Below are 17,311 nucleotides of genomic sequence, written 5' to 3' on the forward strand. Positions count from 1 at the left end.
TTCAATCTCAACAAGGCTCTGGTACCAATTGTTATAACTAAAAGTCGCGGAAGCTATCGAACCTATCCTAGAAATTGATCCGATTATGAAGATTAATCGAAAAGTTAAGCCAAAATCAAATATGCGAACAGAATTTAACGAGGTTCGGCTTTAAAGCCTACGTCCTCGGGCGAACAAGAAATCTTTATTGAAGGATAGATGATGACGACTAACACAATCTGCAAGTTCGTCCCAAGATGGTACCGTATAGTAATAACCTTCTATACTAAATCTTCGACGACCGAGAAATTTAACACCGCTCAAAAACTATGAAAAATTTCTCTTACTCTTGCTCTCTCTCTAGCTCTGTAAAGAAGAGTTGTTGTTGCTTGTGTTGGTGTGTTGATTACAAAGCACTCAACCCCTATTTATATATATTATAAGCCAAAAAATTGGAAACTGCCTATTGAGCCAAAAAATTGGAAACCATCCCAATTTTTGGAAACTGCCTATTGCTGCCTCTTAAACCGCCTCTCCACTTTTGGAAACTACCCTCTTACAGTCTAATATTAGCCAATATTGTGAGCAGTGCAAAGTATCAATCATCACCTTTGGTTCAACCAAAGACTTAAATCATACTTTCGTTGGAAGCCCATCCTTATAGTCTACATCATGACTACTACTCAATCACATGGAGTATGTTTCTAAAGTACGTGGGCACCTTAAATGAGTGGTTCATCATTATGCTCAAGACTTCATCTCTCTCTCGGCTTCATCCGAAATTCATCTTTTCTCATCTACCCAAAAAAAAAATATTTTGGTGGTATGATAGTCATCTCCATTCAACGGATGTCACATCTTCAAATCTTGCCGACTAAAAGTAGGTCAGGCAGACTCCGGATTTGAAGCCGATTTCATAGCAAGGATGGAATACGACATCAGTCAATTTTCTGTCTTTTCTTCTTTAAGGAATCCATTCCACCCTCTTCCTCTCGGTTTGTAATCCGAAGAGTTTATATCTCTCTCCCTCACGATATCACTCGTGGATTGTAATCTCTCCCTCATGGTTTCTCTCACGTGAGTGTGAAATTTCACATGGTTTCGAGACGCTATCTTTCTGTCACCTTCTCTTTTACTTGTGACAAAATTTTACCACAGTTTTGTGTGACATCTTTCACTCATGCTGTTGCAAAATCCTTCTGCGACAAATCAATATTGCCTCTTATATCCAACTATTTCTAGTTGTGACATAATTTTTCTGTCACCTTTCTCTTCTTTTTGTGACACTATGTCTTCATCATCCTCTTCACGGATCCTCAAGATGAATCCACTGGTTCCTCTCTTCCATCATCAACTACATATGACATCGTTTCCTCCTTAATTTGTTGATAAATTTGAAGCTCACCTCCCTCCCACCAAATTTTATTCAAGCTCGAGAAAGAAAGAAATAAAGCAAAGAAGAAAAGAATGACATTCGAGCTGACGAAAAACAAAAATATTATATCAAGTTTATGTGCGATTACAAGTTCAAGTTGCAGACAAAGAATTGAGCACCATTGGAAATTGTTCGACATTAAACAAAAAATTAAAATTCAAGTTCAAGTTTGAATAAGATCGTATGCGAGCAACACCCATCTTTTCCAAGTAAAATTTTCAAGTTGGAAACTCCACAAGTTCCGCTTCCAACTTGAGGGGGAGTGTTAGAGTATAAAGATCGAGATGAATCGAGATCCGTAGATATCTGTATCAACCGTCCAAGATATATGATGATATTATTTATACTTATCCTAGATGGAGTCCTAGGAAAATAAGATACCTAAATCACTCTATAAATAGAAGTGACCTCTATGTATTTTACATTGAATTGAGTTGCATTGAATCTTCGAGTCTGTAACACTTATTTTGTGTCTTCTATTCTACCAACTAACACGATATTTCAACCAAAGACTTAAATCATACTTTCGTTGGAAGCCCATCCTTATAGCCTACATCATGACTACTACTCAATCACATGGAGTATGTTTCTAAAGTACGTGGTTTTGAAAAGGAGTTTGTGAAGGAAGGAGGGCCTATAACACTTATTTTGTCATCACTTAAAATAACAAATTACTTAATTGGTGGTTTTGACATTTAAAATTTCAAAAATTTAAATTCTTAACTTTTAAATTTTGAAGTCCAAAGCTTAAGTTTTAAATTTCAAATTTCAAATATGAATCCATTTCAAATGCTATTTCTAACACTAGTAGCCGTGCCTAATATGATTTGATCGAAAAATAAAAGAAAGTCATGCCATATATGAAGTATCTGAGTGACGGCCTTCAAAGGATCTAGTCTTCTTTAATATCCACATTTTTCGTACCAGTAGCAATGGAGCTTAGAAAATCTTAGGCAGACGTGGGAAGGAACTCCAAATCAACAAACAAAATTTTCTCTGATTTTGGACAAAAATCTCAACCGTTAATTTAGGAATTCCTCCCAAATCTGCCTGAGATTTTTTGGCAGGCTATTTTCCTTCTCAATGTCATAGTAATGTATGTATATGATGTGACTCTGGGCCAATCTGGTCACAATTTCCTTCACAAAATTTCGCCTCAGATTACAATACATTTCCGTGCGAAATTGTATAAATTCCTAATTAAAATATACATGAACACCACACTAATATACATACATTACTATGTTACTTTTAGGTAGATGGTTGTTTTCGGCAAGAAACAATCCCAAAATAAAGATCAACACCCACAAAACCTAGCTTTCTCGCTTGGAAGATCTTGAGAACCTAAATAACCCGAGTAAAACAAGCCCTCTTTTTTGTCAATGTATTACCCTCCACCCCCTGACCCGTACATTTTCCCGAGCAAGATCAGTTGCAATTTGTCATATCCTGCAAGTACACCAGCAACTGCACCGAGAATGTTCGCTCCAGCGCCTTTGAAAAGAGACTTTAGGCCTTTGTTTTTCAGGATCTGAGAAATTGCATCGAACAAACTTTTGTATTTGATAGCTTCTCCTGAAGTCATTATCATTCTTCTACGAATAGTATCGATGGGGCAAGAAGCAAGCCCAGCTCCGATAGTGATTCCGCAACCCAGTAAGAAACTAGCCAAGAAACTATATTGCAAAACCAAGCAAAATGGCACATATCAATGAAATTAAGGGTCGAACCCTGAGTCCCTGACTTAGTTTTTAAAAGCAATTCTAACGAAATTTTAGTACTGGCTGACCTGCAAATTACCAACAAGGACTACAGGTTTCAAGGAATCGTACTTTCCGAAGTAGAGTCCACAATATACTATAATACCAACACAAGAGATAGAAAATCCACGATAAAGTCCAGCGATACCATCGGAATTCAAGGTTTCCTTATAAACGTCGGTTAGACCTTTAAACGGTCTTTCACCGCCTTCTTGGCAGCTTTGGCATCATTAGTTAAAGGTTTTGGGGCATATTTTAAGGAGTAGATGAAAAGTAAGGAAGAAGCACCAGCAGCACCTCGTGAGGCTAAGTTCCTTGCAAACCACTTCCAATGGGTACTGTGTAATGGGACGTCATTTCGGCTGGTTCCTCTTGGCTAAAAGTTTTTTTTGTTCATACGCCGTTGTCTTTTAGTCTAATAGGCTTAGCTTATACTCTGGTTTTCACTTTGTACGCCTACCAGTGAGAATAGTCTCACATGGGAGAAGGTTATCTAGCAACTAAGAATATAATGTCTAGGTCCTCTCCACTCATTGCCAATTGATTTTGAGTTGGATGACCATAAACTTAACATGGTGTCAAAGCTAAGCTCACACGTAATAGGCTTAAAAGCAACATGTGCTCCAAGTCATCCAAAAGAAAAAAAACACACGTGCTAGGCTCAAAGAACCCCACACGTGAGGGGGCGTGTGAGAATAGTCCCACATGGAAGAATGGATATCTTGCAACCAAGAATAAAATGTCCAGGTTCTCTCCACTCATTACCAATTGGTTTTGAGTTGGATGACCACAAACTTAACAAAATCAAGTTAGAGAAAATGATACTTGGTTGTGTTTCAATTTTGGAATGGGATCTGCCACCTCATTACAAAAGTACCGCAACTTGTAAGTGTACCTATGACCAAGACATAAATACATACAAGAAGTTTGATCTTCAACAATTACTACCTAAAACACTTTCTCGATCTTAATCATGATCATCCACATATATATCTCAATCGAGGTTCGGTTAGGATAGTAGCCTGGCGCATAGCATCACGACGGTAGAAAAAATAGCTCAAGATATATGTTTCTCGCGACCAACATTTTTTTCGCCCTGGACAAATACGCTGTGTCTCCCCGTCTCTCCGGTCACAATATTCCTTCACAATGGATGAAACCGAGTCGTCTGAGCTACACCACCACTACCAGTGTTGCTACCAACCACCATCGTGCCCTCCAAAGTATGTACCGTTTGCCAGCTTAATCGATTGGTGGGAATCCGAGTCGTCCACAAGAAACACCCAAACTAAAAGGTGACATATTGCCTATAGTATGAACTTGTTCTCATGAGTATCATACTTGGTGAAACCATAAGACAACATACTGAAATACCTCTGCTTGCTTGTTTCATGACATTAAAAGTTCCTCGGATCCTTCCACTGACCTCCATGTATAGAATGAAGGTTTAAAATTTGGAATCGAATCTGTGACCTCATTACGATATATCACAAAAGCAAATACACTGCCGAATAAGACATGAAAAAACTAAGACAGAAAACAAATCTTCAACTTATACTATTTTGGAGCTACCGATTACCAAAGCATGGGTAGCTCAAAGAAAAGAAATATGGTTTTTTTCTCACAGCCAAAACTTTTCTTAGGGTCGGATGAATATGATGCGACTCTTGGCCAATCAGGTCACAATTTCCTTCACAAAATTTCGCCTCAGATTATAATACATTTTCGTGCGAAATTGTAAAAATTCCTAATTAAAATATACATGAACACCACACTAATATACATACATTACTATGTTACTTCTCGGTAGATGGTTGTTTTCGGCAAGAAACAATCCCAAAATAAATATCAACACCCACAAACCTAGCTTTATCGCTTGGAAGAACTTGAGAACCTAAATAACCCGAGTAAAACAAGCCCTCCTTTTTGTCAATGTATTACCCTCCACCCCTTGACCTGTACTTTTGTCCGAGCAAGATCAGTTGCAGTTTGTCATATCCTGCAAGCACACCAGCACCAGCAACTGCATGGAGAATGTTCGCTCCAGCGCCTTTGAAAAGAGACTTTGAGCCTTCGTTTTTCAGGATCTGAGAAAAGGCATCGAACGAACTTTTGTACTTGATAGCTTCTCCTGAAGTCATCATCATTCTTCTTCCAATAGTATCGATGGGGTAAGAAGCATGCCCAGCTCTTATGGTTATTCCCCAACCTAGTAAGAAACTCGCTAAGAAACTATCCTGCAAAACCAAGTAAAATGGCACATACCGGTGTAATTAAGGGACAAACCCTGACTCCGTTTTTGAAAGCAATTCTAATGAAATTCTAGTACTGACTGGCCTGCAAATTACCAACAAGGACTACGGGTTTCAAGGAATCGTACATTCCGAAGTAGAGTCCACGATATACGATAATACCAACACAAGAGAGATAGAAAATCCACGATAAAGTCCAACGATACCATCAGATCTAAAGGTTTTCTTATAAATATCGATTAGACCATTAAACTGTCTTTCACCGCCTTTCTTGGAAGCTTTGGCATAATTCGCTAAACGTGTTCAGGCATAATCTAAAGAGTAAACAAAAAGTAGGGAAGAAACACCAGCAGCACCTCCTGAGGCTAAGTTCAGGGCAAACCACTTCCAATAACCATCTCTATCTTTCTTGAAGTTGAAGAGAGCTTTGAAGTAATCTTTGAAAGCAAAGTTAAGTGCCTGGTATGCGAAAACGGTATTAAGAATTTAACTAATAACGAATATCTATAATAACGTGGGCACTGGTACCATATTAGTATCTGACACTAGTACGATGCGTAGAGATATGACAACCTAAAAAACTGATAGACAACTTATACTTATATTTTTCCTGTTTTTGTCAGTAGATTGTTTATCATTATTTACAATTTTTTGCATTTCGAACCAGCATTCCTAAATCAGACACAAATGCACTACAAAATAGACGGCCTTTTGTCGCACATCTTTTGCTATGGACTAAATATGTAGTTGTCGGTCAGCATTTGATACATATTATGGTTCCTTGTCATAACAAAAAACCATTTGTTTCGTAGTGACAACGCTAACCTCGAGTTGTATTTCACAAGCATAACATAAATTTCTAGCTGAAGACGGATAAGTACAACTACATGTCCTAGTGTCACCCGACTAAGCAGAAAATAACTATGGGCACCCTTATCCAACACAAGTTTTTCTACTTGAGACTTAAAATTAAATCGGCTATCGTAAGTCAACCAATGGACTAACCTGAGTGGGGAAGTATCTGATAACGTTAGTAGAGTTGCCTCTCCATAGAGAAAGGAACCCTTCATCCTTGACTGTTCTACCAAAGCAATCGATATTGCCCTTGTACGGCTCGGAGAGACGGCCAGCCTTGATCATTTCATTCTGATTTTGTATCAAGAGTTTCACTCGCTCAATTGGAGCAGCCGCTGTTTTTGATACAGCTGCAGAAACTCCTCCCATGAGAAAATCTATGAGAAAGCCCGATACACTTTTTTCCGATGGTGCTTGTACAACAACTCGTGATAAAGGAGAGATTAGTATAAATTTTCCATTTCCTTGACTCGAAGGAAGCGTGAAACTTTGTAATCCTCCATTAATACAAGGACTAGTCATAGTCTGAGAAACTCTATTTCTAAGATCGAAACTCGGATAGACCTTAGCCAATACATACGATTGTGTATGCATCTTTTGGACTATAGTATGGTGTTGTGATCCGTTCGACATTTTTTAGAACTCTAAGTGTTCAACTGCACGGATAAAACTAATTGACATCAAGGAGAGATAACAATGACAACTTAAAACATATTACAAGAATATGTAATTTGAAAACTTATTCGTGCATCGTTTCTATTTCGAACAGAGAAAGAAAAAACATGCATTGTCAATATAGCATATAAACAGTACTCAGAATATAGAATTTGAATCATCTGAATCAAATGGACCTAAAATCAACAATACAGACAAGTTAGACAAAAATAAACTTAAACTAATCTGGCTCGTGTCAATCCAGACATCAGAGTCAGATTTCATATCTGGCTTAGAGAAAAACAATCACTCCCTTACAAACCCAAAATTTAGTCACACACATGCTAAGAATTATGAAGATATAACACCTAAAGAGTACTAAACCCAAATACTAGATTGAAGCAAACAGAGAATTAAGCTCATCAGTATAAATACATAATCTTTATAACTATAATCAATTTTGTATAAAATCCACTGATCCAATATTGAAATTCACAAATTTAGAACAGAATTTCAAATAAGAAAGATTTATACACCAAACAAACAATAGAGAGGTGATTACTAAACCCTAGAGGCTAGACTAGTAGTAAGAAAAGTAAAGCAGAATTTTTTGAATTCACCATACAAAGCTGAAGGTACTTAGTTAGCTTCCTTAACTTATGTATTGTTTTTCCCGCCAAACCATGCCTTCGGCTTTTCCGCTCTTTCTCTCTTTAGTTAATATATTCATTCGTCATTTAAAAAAAAAAAATACTATGTCGAGACACAAGATTATTCAGGGTCACTGTCCTTGTTATCTGGCCTTCTGGCACACCCTCTTGGGTAATAGGTTGTGCTGCAAGAGAAAGTAAATGGTGCTGGCTGTTGGGTAGTAACTAGTAATACTGATGATTATTTGGTTGAATTTACTCTTTATGAGCAACAGTCGTCGCAGTTCAGAAAATGAGACAATTCGCTGACGTTGCACGTGATCGTGGGATCCCCATGGAAGAATTATGGATATGATGAAACGTTCTAGTTCGAGTTTCTTGTACCGGTAAAGAAGTTCTAATTTCGTCTCTTTTCATTTCATCTTTTTTTTTCTTGTATTTTGTATGTTTCGTGTTGAGAAATCCGTAAAAGATGGAATCCAGTAACTCTAAAATATAAGTTGAGTTAGAATTTGTTGCAGAAATGATTGTCATGTAAAGTTTGAGTCAGATACGAAACTGAAATCAAAATTCATGTAAAGTGTGTGAACCCTATTGCTGTTATGGTGAATGGGACATTAGATTTGGACATTCCAGCTTGAAACTAAATCGTCTAAGTCTGACGTATTTCGCTCAGATGTACAGTAGTCATTTTAGGTTGTTTTCGTGAAAGTTCACCCTCGTCGATAGAATAGAAGCTATAAACAAAATAAAGAACACAATAGTTTACTTGGTTCGGTCGGAGAATCACGACCTACATCCACGGAGCAAGCTATTAGTGGTTGTATTATATTATCTCCACAATCGTGAGACTATTGGTTACAACTCGATAGACTCTATGAGTCAATATGAATTAAAATACATAGAGGTCACTTGACTCAATGAATTAAAATACTTAGAGGTCACTTGTATTCATAGAGTGACTTAAATATCCACTCTATCTAGGCTAAGTACAAGATAACTAAATAACATATATTCTTAATCTTCATATATCTTGCGCGGTTGATATTTGATATATTTGGATCACGATCCATCTCGATCTTTATATTCTAATAGTTTTAGATGATAGTTACAAGAGATATCCTGAATATAAGAGAATATATTTTCCATGTGTTTCATATCTTCCTAATTCTTGAACTCATCTTGATCACCGGATATCTTTATCTCGATCCGTCTCATATCTCAGTAGGCTTAATTGAAAGGTGGAAATTTGAGCCGGTAGGAAGAAACACCAAAACTAAAAGGTGAAACAATACCCTATTATGAAGGGCTGGAATTTGGAATCGAATCTAATGTCTAACTTGGAAGCGAGGAAAACCAAGACATTGGAAGGTAGGACATGAAACAAAGCTAATGTCTGCTTGACTACTATGGAGCTACGAATGACAATGGCATGAGTAACTCAAGAATGAAATTGATCTTGTTTTCTGGTATAAATTGGATGATATTTATAGCCAAAAGAGAATGCTTTTTTGTAATGGATGTAAAGGAATATATTCTTTAAAGACAATTGTCTATTGACACATTAATTCTTTCTTCCGTTACGAAAACACCTATAACTTGTATGTTTCATGTTGAAAATCCATAAAAAAAATGAAATCCAAAAACTCTAAAGCATCAAGCTGAGCTAGAATTTGTTGTAGAAATGGTTGTTATGTGAAGTTTTAGTCAGATAAGAAACTGAATCAGAATTCATGTTGAGATATGAGTTTAGTAGGAGGTTATTGGCAAATCTGATTTTTTTTTATAATAAAGTTCATAATTTTGTTTCAACAAAAAAAAAAAAGTTCATGAATTTCTTTTATTTTCTCTTAGTTGCAGTAAATAAACCTTATTGCTTTTCTGGTGGGACACCAGATTTGGATATTTCTGCTTGAAACCAAATTGTTTGAGTCTGGTGTATTTTGGTCCCAGCTACAATAGTCATTTTAGTTTTTCAGATAATAGATTCCCCATTCAGACTTATTTTCTGTCTGAACCAAATGGACCCAAAACCAACACAAGTAATCCAGTCAGACGTATAAGTGATTCAACCAAACATTCTAAAATCAACGGAGTTTAATGAGTTAGATTCAAATAAAAAACGCAACAAACACACAACTAATTTTAATTAGAACATAACTAGCGAAGAGCTAAATTCAGTATCGAAACAAGCTTCTAAAATCTAAATATAATCAATTAGTTTTAATTGTTTTGTATTCTTAATCCGTCTAAATGGAGTTCGATCTTAATGCTGGGTTTTGTTTCCGATCAATGTGTTTCCAGCAAAAAAAAAAAAGAAAAATAGAACAAATTTGAATTTTAAAAGAAAACTTATTTTAAATCTAATTTTACTATAGAAGTAAATGTATACAGGAACTTAAGTTATAGAAGTGAATTATACATAAATAAAACATATTAAGATTTAGATCTGCATAAAATTAAACAACACTTGTAGTGATAGTAGACTATTGTTAAAATCACGATTACGTGATAATCGGAGATATGAACATAAAATAATGACACGATAACTTAACGTGGTTCGGTCGAATACTCAAGACCTACATCCACGGAGAATAACTTTTTTATTATAATCACCACATACAAATGTGAGTTGATCGGTTACATTGGTCAGACATAACTCGATAATTTAAACTCTATATAACCCAACTCATATTTATAGAGTGATTCGGATTTTCTAGTCCTAACTAAACTTAGGAAAGAATACAATATTTATCTAAATATAATTATAAGAGATATCTTGAATATATCTTCTGTATCTTCAAATATCTCGGACTCTTCTTTATCGTCGGATTTCTTCATCTCGATCCATCTCATATATTTTATATCTTCCATATATTGTATATTAGTAGTCATCATATCTAATATATCTTCCATATCTCAATAACTATCGACCGATTTTGTCTATTGGAGTACATTATGTCTCATCTTCGATGTTTTACCACTTGGCGATTATAATTATTTTTTACATAAACTGCAGAAAAGAAACGGAAAAGGGAGATTTTTGCCTACGATAGATATTCACCACCGAGACGGCCCAGGAAAGCATGAAGCTAAAAAAAGGAAAGCATGAAGCTAAAAAAAGAAGAGAATTTTGCCCAACACTTCATTCTGGATCAGTAGAGGTGAAGGACTTAACTTTGTTCATGGTAAAAGTTCAGTAGTGTTTCAGATCTGGAATCGAACCTGTGACCTCTATATACATCAATAGACAACGTATGGACCGAGACATCGTAATATAAGACAACATACAAAGCTAATGTGTAACTTGACTACTTCGGAGCTACCGATGGCCATCACATCGGTAGCTCAAAAACAAAAGTGATCCTGTTTTGATATAAATTTGATGATATTTATAGCCAAAAGAGAACGGAAATTTTTTGTAACGGATGTAAAAGGAATATATTCTTTGATGATAATTGTCTATTGACACATTAACTCTCAATTTTCTTCCGTTACGAAAAACGTCTATTTTTGTATCAGTTTTAAAAACTGGACTTAAATTTCCCTAAGCATAAACGACAAAACCTTCTATGTTTGTTTTACAAAACGAATATTCGCGTATCAACGGATAGCAATCCACAGTTCCCTTTTTTTCACATACTAAGTTTGAATTATACTGAGACTAAATGACAACTCCTTATTTTGTATTTTTTAGATGAATATATTCTTTAAGCCACCTGCCAATTTTACATGTTAAGACTGACTCACCCAATTGTATTTTGTGGAAACTGAGAATTTTTCCAACCTCAGATTCAAATTTTAAATTTCAAATTTTCAACTTATTTACATTCGTATGATACCAATTAAATTTAAAATTGAAAATTTTGAATTTTGGTCTCCGACTTCATATTCTTAAAGTTTCAATTAGATTTTAATATAGGAAGATTTGGCCAAAACTCCCTAAAAAAATGGAGTTTTGGTTAAAAAAGATCTATCAACTTTTTGTAAGCTTCGGCTCTCGGAGGCATTTTTGTAAATTATCCAATATAGGGAAAAGACTAAACTAACCTTATTGAGAAAATTAGAAACTCCCTCTTTCTCTATCCCGTCCTCTCTCTAACCAGAAAACCCCCTCTATCTCTATCCCGTCTCTTGTTCATACACGAAGCCAACAATCAAAGACAACAATCGGAAGCAACGCAAACAATTTGCAATGTCATGTAAACCTCTTCCTAACTCTTGCAAACATAATTAATCTTATAGAACAAAAATTAAAGATAAATCAGAGTCAATTGTATATTATTTTCGAATAAACTACCATGAATAACTCATAATTATCATTCATAACTCATAATATATTGTTCAATGAAAATAAACCTTTTGAAACCCTAACATATATTAATCTTATAGAACAGAAATTAAAGCAAATTACTCACGAAATCATGAATAACTCATAATTAGAATAACTCATAATTAGCAGATTATGAAGTCAGATTATACCTTGAAATACTTTCAGATTCTCATTCCATTGAAAAGTATCTAAACCTTTTGAAACCTTAGAAAAATTATGAAAGGGGATTACAACTCTCTCTCTCTCTTGAATTCTCCACAAAAAACTAACTCAAAACCCTCAAAAACGAAGAGATTCAATTTCAAAAACTTAAAATAGAATGATGATCATAAAACCACGAAATCAAACTTCAACCCACGCTAGCGAAATCGACCAAATGTCGGGCTCGTTTAGTTTTTTTATTCGTTTTGTAAACTTCTTCCTGGTTATGTTTACAAACTGGTTTTTTTTATTTTTCGTTAGACAAAGGGCATTTCTAACTTTGAAAATGTGGGTGTCTTCAAAATTGTCCTTCACGAACTTTTTGCAAAGTTATTTGGCCCTAGCTTTTTAAAAACATAAGATGTCTTTGTAACATAAGAAAACTCCTAATACTATGCAGTTGTGAGATATATCATATATCGAACTACTTAATGACTATTTGGTACTGATATAGAAGATTCTAGCCATCCCCAATGATTATATTTCCTATGACATTTATAAGTTATGACAAATAAATACAATCATGCTGTTTTATTCATCTCTCTAGTTAATTAGGACAATATAGGTTCAAATTTCATGGTTCATAATTAATAACATAGAGCGATAAAATAGAATTCCTTTTCCTTCCAACATAACTAGGGAAGAGCTAAATTCAGCATCAATACAACTTTCTGAAATTTAAATATAATCTATTAGTTTTAGTTGTTTTACATTCATTTATTGTTGTAAATGGAGTTAGATGTCAAAGCTAGTACTTTTCTCTAATCCATGTGTCTTCAGCAAAAGAAAAGGAAAAACGGAGAACAAGTCTGAATACGAAATAAATGTATACAAGAAGTTATATTATACAAGTGAATTATACACAAATAAAACATATTAAGATTGAAATCTTCATAAAATTCAACAACACTTATAATGGTAGTAGATTATCCACCCATTTTGTCTATTGGAGTACATTTTGTCTCAGTTTTGATGTTTCACCACTTGGCTGTTGTAATTTTTTCTTTTTCTGAAATTGTGAAGTTGAAATGAAAAGAGAGAATTTCTACTACAACACTTATAATGGTAGTAGATTATCCACCCATTTTGTCTATTGGAGTACATTTTGTCTCAGTTTTGATGTTTCACCACTTGGCTGTTGTAATTTTTTTTTTTCTGAAATTGTGAAGTTGAAATGAAAAGAGAGAATTTCTCCTATTGTAGATATTCGCCATCGGGACGGCCCAACAAAGGATGAAGTTCGTGAGAGAAGAGAGTTTGCTCTAAGTGATTGTACATTAATTGCTTACTCTTTGACAATTGTTGCATCTCTTGATTCCCAAAGGGTCTAGTGGACAACCCTTCGCATCAACTCTGCACAGAGCCACAGACCTTCTGAGCTTTAGTACTCCAACACGAATTCACTGGTGAAAACGTGCTATGATGGACTTTGGTAGGCACCAAACTCTGTTTTCTTTTTTTTGAAAAGGTACACTGGAAGAGAGCCCCGTCTCAAGGCCTCATCAGGAGCCTGCTTGGAAGATCAATTGACTGTCAAGTAATTTGAGGCAGAAGAAACCTGTGAAGAGAGCGAAATAAGAGATAGTATGGAAGGTGAATTACTTAACCGTGGTTCATGATTAAGCTTCAAATGTTTTTTAGAGCTGGAATCAAATCTGTAACCCCAATACATATTAATACATAATGTAAGGCAACTACGACATCGGAAGCTAGGACATGAAACAAAGCTAATCTGAAACTTGACTACTTTAGAGCTACCGATGACCATGACATCACTAACTCAAGAACGAAATTGATCTTGTTTTGGAATAAATTTGATGATATTTATATCCGAAAGAGAATGGAAATTTTTGTAACGGATGTAAGAAGAATATATTCTTTGATGACAATTGTCTATTGACACATTAAATCTCAATTTTCTTCCGTTACGAAAAACGCCTACTTTTTGTGGCCGTTCTCTGTTTTGATTACTAGATTTGAATTTTTCTCAGCATAAACGACAAAATCTTATGTGTCTTTAATACTAAACGAATATTCACTTATCAATTGATAGCAAATCCTTCTTTCACATATGAATACGTTGATGTAAAGGAATATATTCTTTGATGACAGTTGTCTTTTTTTTTCTGTTGACAGATGAAAATTGTCTATTGACACATTAAATCTCAATTTTCTTCCGTTACGAAAAACGCCTACTTTTTGTGGCCGTTCTCTATTTTGATTACTAGATTTGAATTTTTCTCAGCATAAACGACAAAATCTTATGTGTCTTTAATACTAAACGAATATTCACTTATCAATTGATAGCAAATCCTTCTTTCACATATGAATACATTGATGTAAAGGAATATATTCTTTGATGACAATTGTCTTCTTTTTCTTGTTGACAGTTTTTTTAGTTGACAGATGACAATTGTCTATTGACACATTAAATCTCAATTTTCCTCCGTTACGAAAAACGCCTACTTTTTGTGTCCGTTCTCTGTTTTGATTACTAGATTTGAATTTTTCTCAGCATAAACGACAAAATCTTATGTGTCTTTAATACTAAACGAATATTCACTTATCAATTGATAGCAAATCATTCTTTCACATATGAATACGTTGACGTAAAGGAATATATTCTTTGATGACAATTGTCTTTTTTTTTTGTTGACAGTTTTTTTTGTTGACAGATGACAATTGTCTATTGACACATTAAATCTCAATTTTCTTCCGTTACGAAAAACACCTACTTTTTGTGGCCGTTCTTTGTTTTGATTACTAGATTTAAATTTTTCTCAGCATAAACGACAAAATCTTATGTGTCTTTAATACTAAACGAATATTCACTTATCAATTGATAGCAAATCCTTCTTTCACATATGAAGACGTTGATGTAAAGGAATATATACTTTGATAACAATTGTCTTTTTTTTTGACAGTTGTTTTTTGTCGTCAGATGACAATTGTCTATTGACACATTAACTCTCAATTTTTTTCCGTTACGAAAAACGCCTACTTTTTGTGGTTGTTCTCTGTTTTATTACTAGGTTTGGATTTTCCTCAGCATAAACGACAAAAATCTTATTTGTGTTTAATACTAAACGAATATTCGCTTATCAATTGATAGTATTGATAGTAACCCTTCTTTCACATATGAATAAATTTGGATTACAATTTCAAATTATTTATATTTTTATGTTTGACGTCACTAATCGCGACATAACAAATTATCCCAGAGGACCGTACTTTTGGGGCTTAATTAGTGACCATATTTTTGTAGTACCATTTGTAAGTTGTGGAAAAACAAATGGGTGGAGTTTCCTCAACGTCTCTCAAACTTTATTTCAGTTGTTCCTAGTCAAATGCTACTCATAGATTCTTTTCCCAGCATTCTTCGCACTCATTGCACAATCAACCAAAGCTAATCCACAACTTCTGTCGTTAGAAGAGATGCAAATGCCTCCCCATACAAGCATTCAGAAATATAACTCTAATTAATTCAAATTTTAGATTTGACTTAGTAAGAACAAACAAAAATCGTTTCACTCATGTGCGTGTTGCTTCTCCAATTAGCCACGGCTTGTGCAAACAAATCATTTTCAGATTGGTTACATGTTTTATCAAAAATAAAACTTGAATTGATCTTAAGCCCAAAGAAGCAGACTTACAAGATAAGTACGGATCTCTTAACATTTCCACTCGAATTTAAAACAACAATTTCATAAAAATTAAAAGACTAAAGTATATTATAAGAAGAAAACTATATTACAGTAGAATATTTCAATTTAACCAGTATTAAGTCGACAATTACTATTAATTACCAATAGAAAACTAAATGAATTTTTCTAATACTTTATGTACAAGATTATAGAACTTAACTTGCAAAGTTCCTTGCTTCTCTTTTCGCCATCCATATGTTAGTTTCTTATTTTAGATCGCTTTCACGAACGTTTATCAAATAAAACCACCACTACCAGTGTTGCTACCAACCACCATCGTGCCCTCCAAAGTATGTACCGTTTGCCAGCTTAATCAATTGGTGGGAATCCGAGTCGTTCACAAGAAACACCCAAACTAAAAGGTGACATATTGCCTATAGTATGAACTTGTTCTCATGAGTATCATACTTGGTGAAACCATAAGACAACATACTGAAATACCTCTGCTTGCTTGTTACATGACATTAAGAGTTCCTCGGATCCTTCCACTGACGTCCATGTATAGTATGAAGGTTTAAAATTTGGAATCGATTCCCTGACCTCATTGCAAAATAGCACAAAAGCAAATACACTGCCGAATAAGACATGAAAAAACTAAGACATAAAACAAATCTAATCTTCAACTTATATTATTTTGGAGCTACCAATTACCAAAGCATGGGTAGCTCAAACAAAAGAAAGATGGTTTTTTTCTTGTATAAGTTGGGCAATATTTATAGAGAAAAGAGAATGAAAATTTTGTGACCGATATATAAAGAATATATCCACTGATGACAATTGTCTATACAGGAAATTGGGCTGGAGGCCCAATTTCTTGTATTTTTTTGTTAAAAAGACAAACCATCTTTTTTACTAGCTAGGCCCCAAGTAAGTTATAAAAATAGGTTTGAAGGACATTTTTAAAAGCACCAACTTTTTAAGAGTCAAAAATACCCTTCATTCAATTAGAAATACCTAGTAATAATCTAACTAAAAAATTAGGAACTTGAGTTTTTCTCATGAACGAACCAAGTCGGATTGTCGACGCCGATTAGAATTTCTGGGGTTTGAATTGATTTTGGCTATAAGATAGGTTGATGTTTTTAGGTTTTGGTGATTTAATTTATTTGCTTGTTGTTTGAAGAGGTTTTTAAGGGGTTTGATTTAGTTTTTGGTTCTAAATTCTAGAGAGAGAAAGTTTTATATACTTTCAATGGAAGGAGAATTTGATAGTGTTTCAAAGTATAATCCAACTTCTTCATTGCTTTATTTTCATTGAGTTATGAATGATGGATGACAATTTGTTAGTTTTGATGTTTATGTTCAAACTTATTTGTTGGATTTATATGGAAGTTGTGAAAGTATAGTTGATGCATGCAATGTGTTTGATAAAATGCTTAAAAGAGATGTTGTTGCTTGGAATGCAACGTTAATTGGTTATACAAGACTTAAGTAGGTTGAAATAGCTATAAAGTTGTTAGATAAAATGCCTATGAGAAATATTTTTTC

General features: G+C 34.4%; 2 pseudogenes; both read right to left on the reverse strand.

Moving 5' to 3' along the window:
• Positions 1-2,801: 2,801 nt before the first annotated feature.
• On the reverse strand, positions 2,802-4,606 carry LOC147557804 (ADP/ATP translocase 3, mitochondrial pseudogene; annotated as a pseudogene).
• Positions 4,607-5,111: 505 nt separating this feature from the next.
• Positions 5,112-6,933, reverse strand: LOC147557805 (ADP/ATP translocase 3, mitochondrial-like; annotated as a pseudogene).
• Positions 6,934-17,311: the final 10,378 nt, after the last annotated feature.

The sequence above is a fragment of the Eschscholzia californica genome, unplaced genomic scaffold (assembly GCF_041429995.1).
Source record: "Eschscholzia californica isolate CP2 unplaced genomic scaffold, dmEscCali1.0.p SCAF_2, whole genome shotgun sequence".
In the NCBI taxonomy this organism is placed as follows: Eukaryota; Viridiplantae; Streptophyta; class Magnoliopsida; order Ranunculales; family Papaveraceae; genus Eschscholzia; species Eschscholzia californica.